Source organism: Callorhinus ursinus, unplaced genomic scaffold (assembly GCF_003265705.2).
Source record: "Callorhinus ursinus isolate GAN/ISIS: 27379988/994484 unplaced genomic scaffold, GSC_fseal_2.0 scaffold2517, whole genome shotgun sequence".
NCBI lineage: Eukaryota > Metazoa > Chordata > Mammalia > Carnivora > Otariidae > Callorhinus > Callorhinus ursinus.
The window spans coordinates 1-7,505 of NW_027399571.1; the positions used below are offsets into that span (position 1 = coordinate 1).

The following is a 7,505-nucleotide window of genomic DNA, read 5'->3' on the forward strand; positions in this document are numbered from 1 at the left end:
GAGAAGACAGGCAGGGGAGGAGAGGACACCTTGATTGCGCAGGGGATTCACATCGAGCCTGGTAGGAATGGCAGACTCTGGAGCTTTCACACAGAACCCTGGGCCGTGTGGTCCTGAGGGGAGGGAGGTGTTTGGGGCTCTAATTATGCTAGCAGTCGATGGCCCCTCAACAGGGGACAAAGGGGTGCAGGTTCAGGCCTCGGGCCTCGAGGGAGGGGTAGAAGCCAGGTAATGCGAGAAGCCCACTCAAGCCTTCTCTGGGCTGCCACACCTAGAACCTGCCAAGAAGTGCCTCTCCTTCCAGAATTGTCCCCCTCAGCTCCTCCCTGGCTTCTTGCTCCTGCTCCATCCTTGACCCCTTAATTTGACCTTACAGCCTCCCCCACAAGCCACACACACTCTCCCAGTGGAGGGAGGTGGAGGCTCAGCCTCCTGTGCTCTGTCAGCACCCCTCCCCTAACCCTAGCACCCCATGTTTGCTTTAAGCTTCCCCTCCTTAACCTCATGGGCAGAAGGAGACTGGGAGGGCCCTTCTGCCTCAGACCCTTTAGTTGAGAACTGGCCAGAGCAAAGGCTCATGAGGCCCACTCTTGCATCCCTCTGGGGACACTTCTGGGCCCCTGGTGGCCACCTCTGTCTCTCCAGAGCCAAAAGAGACCCCTCCCCCACCCCCAGGCCACAGGTAGCTCTACTCAGGCCCCCAAAACCACAGGCATGCCCAACATTCCCCAGATCTACTACCAAAGAATTTCTTCCCCCAAATCTTACTTGCACCTAAATAAGGATGGGTAGTGAAGGAAAGGTTTGTCCCTTCTTCTATCTCAAAGTGCAGTAATGTTCCACATCTCCACATTTTCCTGAGTAACCTATAAACATGTGTTGACTGACTGCATAAGGCAGGTGGACCTAGCAGAAACACCGGGCTAGGATTTGGCAGACTAGCCCTCTGAGTGCCAGTTCCATTATCAACTTCCTTATGACCTTTAGAAATTCACTGACATCTTGGAGCCTCGTCCATCTCAATTATAAAATGAGCCGAGGGGGTGAAATGCTCTCTAGGCATCCTCATATTGTGCATGTCACTGGGGGCTGACATGGGGGGAATTTGGGCCGATATTTGATAGCAGAATCATGCTTTCCCATCCCCAATTCCATCTGCCATTTTTGCCAGTCATTTTCAGGAATTAAAAGTGAACAGTAATTTAGAAACACCTTAGCTTTAATATCTATTCATCATTTTATAAATGTAATTCTTCCTATTTTGTGGGGGAGAAGGAGAATCCACTTTTTTCCCCTTGTATTCTCCTGCTATGATGCCAGGCTTGGGGGGGTGGTGCAGAGATCTAACACTGAATTGTCTCTATCCCTTAGTTGTGTGACCTTAGGCAAGACATTTCACTCAGTCTCTGTTTCTTTAGTCATGAAGTGGCAACAACAAACCTACCTCCAAAGGTTGTTGCAAAGATTAATAAAATAAAATGAGATGAAGTGGTTAAGCATCCATGCCATAGTGGTCTTGATAAAAAGTATTAAAAAAAAAAAAAAGAGATGCTTCCTGACTTCTCCATCTGTCTCCACAGAGCACATGCTCCTGCAGGACACTCTCAGATCAGCCAGAACCAGATGAAGAGGTACAGCGGAATAAATCCTGTGTTCGCATGGGAGGCAGCAAAGACCTTTCTTCTGCGAATACAAAGATGTTCTATAAACCATTATGGATGGTCTGGCCCCTCGACATGAATTCCAAAGTACAGACCACAGAATGCGCCGGGGGTCAGCGTTGAGTAGTTATTACCTAGACTCCATGTTGTGCCTCCTATGTTTATAGCCTAGTAAAGTGAGCCCAGGGCATTCCAGACTGCCTTGGCCCATCTAGGCCAGATGGACAGCCTGTGCGACCACCCCAGGATCCAGCCCCATGTTTATTTGTTCATTCAGTGCCTCCCTCCGCCAGTCTTTGGTCAGCTCACAAACCCATATTGATCGTCTACTAAATCACTTGTGGGTAAATTACTACGAATCTAGAGGTGAATAGGACTTGGTACCTGCCTTCAAGGGCTTGGGAGTGTAGTGGGAGAGACAGGTCAACAATGAGCTAAACTATACTGGAAGGCAAAATAAACGGCACACTAATCAAGGTCAGAGCAGAAAGACAGGAGCACTTCATGCTACCTGGGACAGGAAGCAGCCAAGAAATTTCTCTGAGGAGGGGCATCTGACTTGATCCTTCACCAATAGGTGGAGGAGTGAGGGCAGCCATTCTAGGCTGAGGAAGAGGTCTAAGGCACAGAGACCTAAAAGCATAAGTGGTACACAGCTCTGGGGACAGGCCGTGGGAAGGAAATACAGCTGTGGCTGGCAGAGAGGAGCGGATTTAGAATAAGGGCCATATTTGTTTTCCCCACTGCAACGCGGTATAGCATAAAGACATAGGCTCTGGAGTCACACAGCTCTGGGTGTGAACTTCACTGTGCCACCTGCTAGCTTTAGGACCTCAGCCAAGTCTCTTCATCTCTCTGAGCCTCGGTATCCTTATCTGTGTAATGATCGTCATGAAGCTTGCACGGATGAAGCATATAAAATTCTTAGCACAGTACACAGTATATCAATTGCTCCATAAGTTATATTAGTAGTTTCATTAAAAAAAAAGAGAGAGATCCCAGAAATAAAGATTAGATTACAACCACACTTTTTCTAAAGGCAGAAATCAGTCTAATGCTCTGGGTCTTCCGCAAAATTCATTTTAAATTGCTTGTTTGGGAGACAGCAGAGCAAAGTTGTTCATCGGCTTCGGAGTTTGACAGCCCTGAGGGGGCTGGAGTCCCAGTGTCTCCACTTCTAAATTGTGTGCCTTATATAAATTACTTAACTTCCCTGAAACTCAGGTTCCCTATCTGCAAAATGGGATAACGATGCCTAACAGGGCTGCTGAGAAGCTTAAATGAGCGAACAGAAGGAAAGTTCCTGGCACAGGGGAGGCAGGCAACCAAGAGAAGCTATTATTGTTTCAGCTGAAAACTTTATCTCCCTAACCTTCAGGCTTTTAAGATTTCTTTGTTGAAATTAGAAAATGTGGTGTCATTAGAGCCATGAATTAGAGCACACTCCCACACATGAGGACAAAGATAAGGGATGCTCTGTATCCAAATGGAGCCAGCTTAGCTTACCAAATCCTCCTCCCACCCTTGCCCAAAGAGATCCTCGCTTTGTTTGAAGGGTCCAATCCAGGCACCTTTACACAATCCATTTCCTTTCACTTTTTTTTTTTTTTTTTTTCAGAGCTCTAGCTCTTTGTCCTATTTGATCCCACCTCCACCAGTGGCAGATCACCTAAGTTGGCAGTGAAGCTAATTTAAACACAGAACAAGAATCTGCTGAGACCCAGGGTCAGATGTCATGGCATTGGGGAGCAGAAGCAGAAGTCTGAAGGAAACCCAAGAGCTACCACCAGCATCACCCCGATTGTGTGAGGGGAGCCTTCTCTCTACCTCCCATACCCCCCAGCCTCCACCACCCCTCCCACACTGTTCCATCCACAAGAGAAAGGCCACCGTCCTCAGATAAAAGTCCTCATCTCCAAATCTGAAGTGTTTACTTCAAGGAACCCTAGGTATCGGGTTTTTTTAAAAAAAGGAAGGCGGAAAAGAGCATCAGAAGTACCTTGGCAGGTTGAAAACGAACCCAAGAACAGTAGAAGGGCGTTAGATTGTTCATTTGCTTCCAAGCATCAGGAGGCCAGAACAAGCCCCGCAGGGGGCCTTTTAACCACAATTTACATCAGGAAAGTAAGACCTGCTCTCCAAGAACCAGAAGTCATAGAATGTAGAGAAGGTTTCCCAGCTACTGGTTTCACAGCCCATTCAAGCTGGCGGGCCTGCAGGACAGCCCTGCATGCCGTTTCCATGGAGTTGTTCCTTCTTTGGGGCCAGTGATGCCAAATCCAGCAAAGGAGAGGGCCCCTCAAGAGCTCACAGAAGGGCAACCTAGCAACCTGTCCTCAAGCCAGGAAATGAAAGAGCTGTATCAGCGGTTGAGAGCACAGGATCAGGGGTTAGGTCAAACTGTTTCATTCCTCACACTTCTTCCTGAAGTGCAAGTTGAAAGAGGAAGATGTTACCAAGAAAGATGGCAGGGGAATGATTGTTAAACCATTTCTGGGCCACAGACTTACTTGACAATCTCCAGAATGAAGGACTCAGAAAAATACAGAGTCCAAATTCTTGGTAAACGATTTGAGAAAGGACCCTAGGTAGGAACCTCTGCTCACTGGAGTTACGTGTCATGACAGATGTGATGCGGGCAGATACATTGGCAGCAGGCCATTTACTTATGACCCTCAGCATGATGTGGTGTTTCCAGCAGTGATTCATAAACTTCTCTACACCTCAGAATTAACTACAGCACTAGTTAAAAATGTAAATCACACTCCCCACCCCTAGTCCTAGTAAATCTGAATCCCCCAGAGGTGGAGCTCAGGAATCTGCCTTTCTAACAAGCTCTCCAACATGATTTTGAGGCAGCCAGTCTCGTACCCATACTTTGGTCAACAGCATGGGCTCTGTCTGGTGTCAGAGAGATCTGGTCCAAATTTTGGCTTCACCTTGTAATTTCAGGCAAGTCATCTCACCTCTGAGCCTTGTTTCCTTTGAGCTCATAAGCTGTAGAAATGTTTAACTTCTTTTTAAATAAACAGGCATCTTATTGTAGTATAAAAAAATGGTGTAAAATGAGAAAGAAAAGTGCCTTAGCTTCCTTTTCTGCACAATGTTCCTGCAAAAGTTGCCTACCGCTTTCCCTACTCCCTACTGCCTCCCCCAATCCCCCTCACTCAACACTACCATCAGGCCAAGACTGCTGGTGGGTTTGAGACCACCGACGGAGAAATACTCTGTAGGCAGCTCAGCTGGGCAAATAGTTAGCATTAGAACAACAGGCTTGGATGCAAAATCGGATGCTGAAACTTACTTGCTGTGTTTTGCTGGGCAAGACACCTAACCTGTTTCCCCATCTGTACAATGGAGATTAATAGTCCTTGCTCACTAATTCTATATAGTTCCAAATGGGCGCTCCCATCTCCACTTTGGCCTTTCTCTACTAACCCTCAATCTGAGACTAAAGCGGAGTGTTTACAAGTGGCGTCCTTTGAAATCGGGTATGTCGACTCGGGTGTGAGCTCTTCGCTCTTCCCTTCCTAACCACACTGCCTGAGTGCTGAAGTGCCCTCTCTGTTAAACCGGCACACCGCGGCTGAGAGGAATAAATGAGATGTCCGTGCAAGCGCATTCGCACGCAGAAAGTGCTCAGTAAATGCTTTCTCCCCTTCCCCTTATACAAACGTGAGGGGCTCTTATTGTTCACTTGATTTCTGTCCCACCTCGTGTTTAACGCATCCGGTCTCAAAGCGCGGAGGGAGGAGAGTCGAGATGGAAGAAGGGGTGAGGGAGAAAGAAAGCGAAGGGGAAGCAGCAAACTCACGGGTAAAATGCAAATCGGCCCGGTAGGTGCGTCCGAGCTGCACTTGACACGGCGCTGGCTTCCGCGCCCGTGTGCCGCAGCCCCCGCCGGCCGGCTCCCCCCTTTTGCTAGCAATGGCCTCGGGGCCGGAGGCTGAGAGGGGAGGCGGCCCCCGCGCCCCGTTGATTGGCCGCTCCGTCCCGCTCATCAAGCTCTTTTGTGTCAATGGGTAGAAGCTAACTGAAGCGGCGGCTGCTGGGAGGGCTCAGCCGGTGGTTGGGGGAGGCCGCAGCTGCGGTGGGAACCGTGCTGCCTCGACTTCGCTACCCCTGGCTGGGAGGCTGTGCGGTGCAGCTCCATCCAGCAGCTCCGGTTCGCTCGGTGGCGGAGGAGGCGTCATCCTTTTCCCCTACAGGGCCGCGGGGACTGGAAGGCGGTAGCCGCAGCTGTCCACACCGGAGCATCCGCTGCCCACCAGCCGGGCACAGGTAAAAAAAAAAAAAAAAAAAAAAAGAGGCGGGGGGGAGCGCGATTGTCCGGCGCGCAGAGAGGAAGAGGAAGCTCCACCAGTACTGGGCGGCTCCCCATTTGGGGAATCGAGAACTGAGAGGCGGGGGAAGGAGCACTCCCACGGCCCCGCTGCGCTGAGGGAGGAGGTGGGGTTTTGCTGGATACTGCCAAAGGCTCAGGATTTGCCAGAATTGAAAGGGGGGGGGGCGTTTTTGGTAGGGGTCGTAAGGGACAAGGAGGAGATAATCACAAGCTGTCTGCTTTGAATCCCCTTTGCATTTCCCCATCTCTTCCTGGGGAGGAATATGAGGGTGTGCGCGTCCAATTCTTATTCCCTTTCTCCGTGGCAGGCCATCAGAGCCAAATCCGAACTTGAATTCTGTCTGAGCAGCTGATTGCAGAGCTGGTAGGCCAACAATTTCCCAGGGGACATATAATGGAAGGGGTCACTTTGACTTGTATTCAGAAGGTGGGAGCGGGAATTTTCTGTCTGAAGATGGGAGATGGAATTTTCCCATCTGGCTACAGCGGAGGTGGGGGCGGGGAAAGGGAGCGGGATGAGGGATGAGGCTGCTTCTGACCCTTCCCTTCTCTGTCCTGCCCTACGCGACGACACAGTCTTGACGCCCTGAGGACTGGGATCTGCAAACCCCACTGGACGGAGGTCAAGACTGGGATCTGCAACCCCCCAGTGGACAGAGGTCGACCTACCCCGAAGGCGAGCTTTCTCATGGAGGGCACCTGTTGTAGAGGCTGGAAGTGAAATAAAGGCGTGCACTTGTTTCCGAGCTTATGTTTTATAATCCGAGAAATAAGGGGGGAAACTTTGAGAAGGGTGTGTGGTTGAGATCTGAAACGTGAGTTTAACGGATGTCTTTAAAATTTTTTTATTTGAGTATAGTTGACACACAATCACACGGATATCTTATTTATTATCATAAATCTGTGAGATTTAGACCATTGCACTCTATTTTGAGAGCCCAACAACAGCTCCACACACACTATTTCACCTAGAATTCAAAGCAGCAGTTGCCCTCCCTCCTGGAGGACTGGCCAGAGGGGATGGAAAAGTACCCTGCTAGCAGGAAGATACCCTTTAGCTCGAGAAAGTTGTAATTGCCAGTCTCCTGCAGGGTATTTTTAGGTCAGTGGGCAAATATAAAATGTACTGCGGGGTGTTCATTAAAGTGACGTGACTGCAGACCACTTCCCTGCAATCTACTACATTATTGACCTTTCCCCCCCCTTTTTCTTTACAGTCCCTATTGAGATACAAGGAAGGCAGAGCCTGGGAACATTGGGGATTCCTCCTACAGATTAGGCTTTTCTAAAAAGCCTGAGCATCTTGTTATATTCAGATAGACAACCGTCATCCGTCATGGCTAGCATCATTGCACGTGTGGGTAATAGCCGGCGGCAAAACACACCCTTGCCACCTTGGGCCCATTCAACTTTGAGGTCCTTGGGGAGGAGTCTTGGTCCTTTAAGGGTCCACATGGCAGAAAGAAATGTGAAGCTGTTCTCTGGGAGAGTGGTGCCAG

The 7,505-nt window shown here is 49.4% G+C and overlaps 1 long non-coding RNA gene across 1 annotated transcript; it reads left to right on the plus strand.

The window, feature by feature from the left end:
• The first annotated feature begins 5,475 nt into the window (after positions 1 to 5,475).
• LOC112819166 (uncharacterized) lies at positions 5,476 to 6,747 on the plus strand. The gene is made up of 3 exons (XR_003206773.2): positions 5,476 to 5,942; positions 6,315 to 6,370; positions 6,583 to 6,747. It is a non-coding gene; the product is annotated as an uncharacterized lncRNA (long non-coding RNA).
• The last annotated feature ends 758 nt before the right edge of the window (positions 6,748 to 7,505 follow it).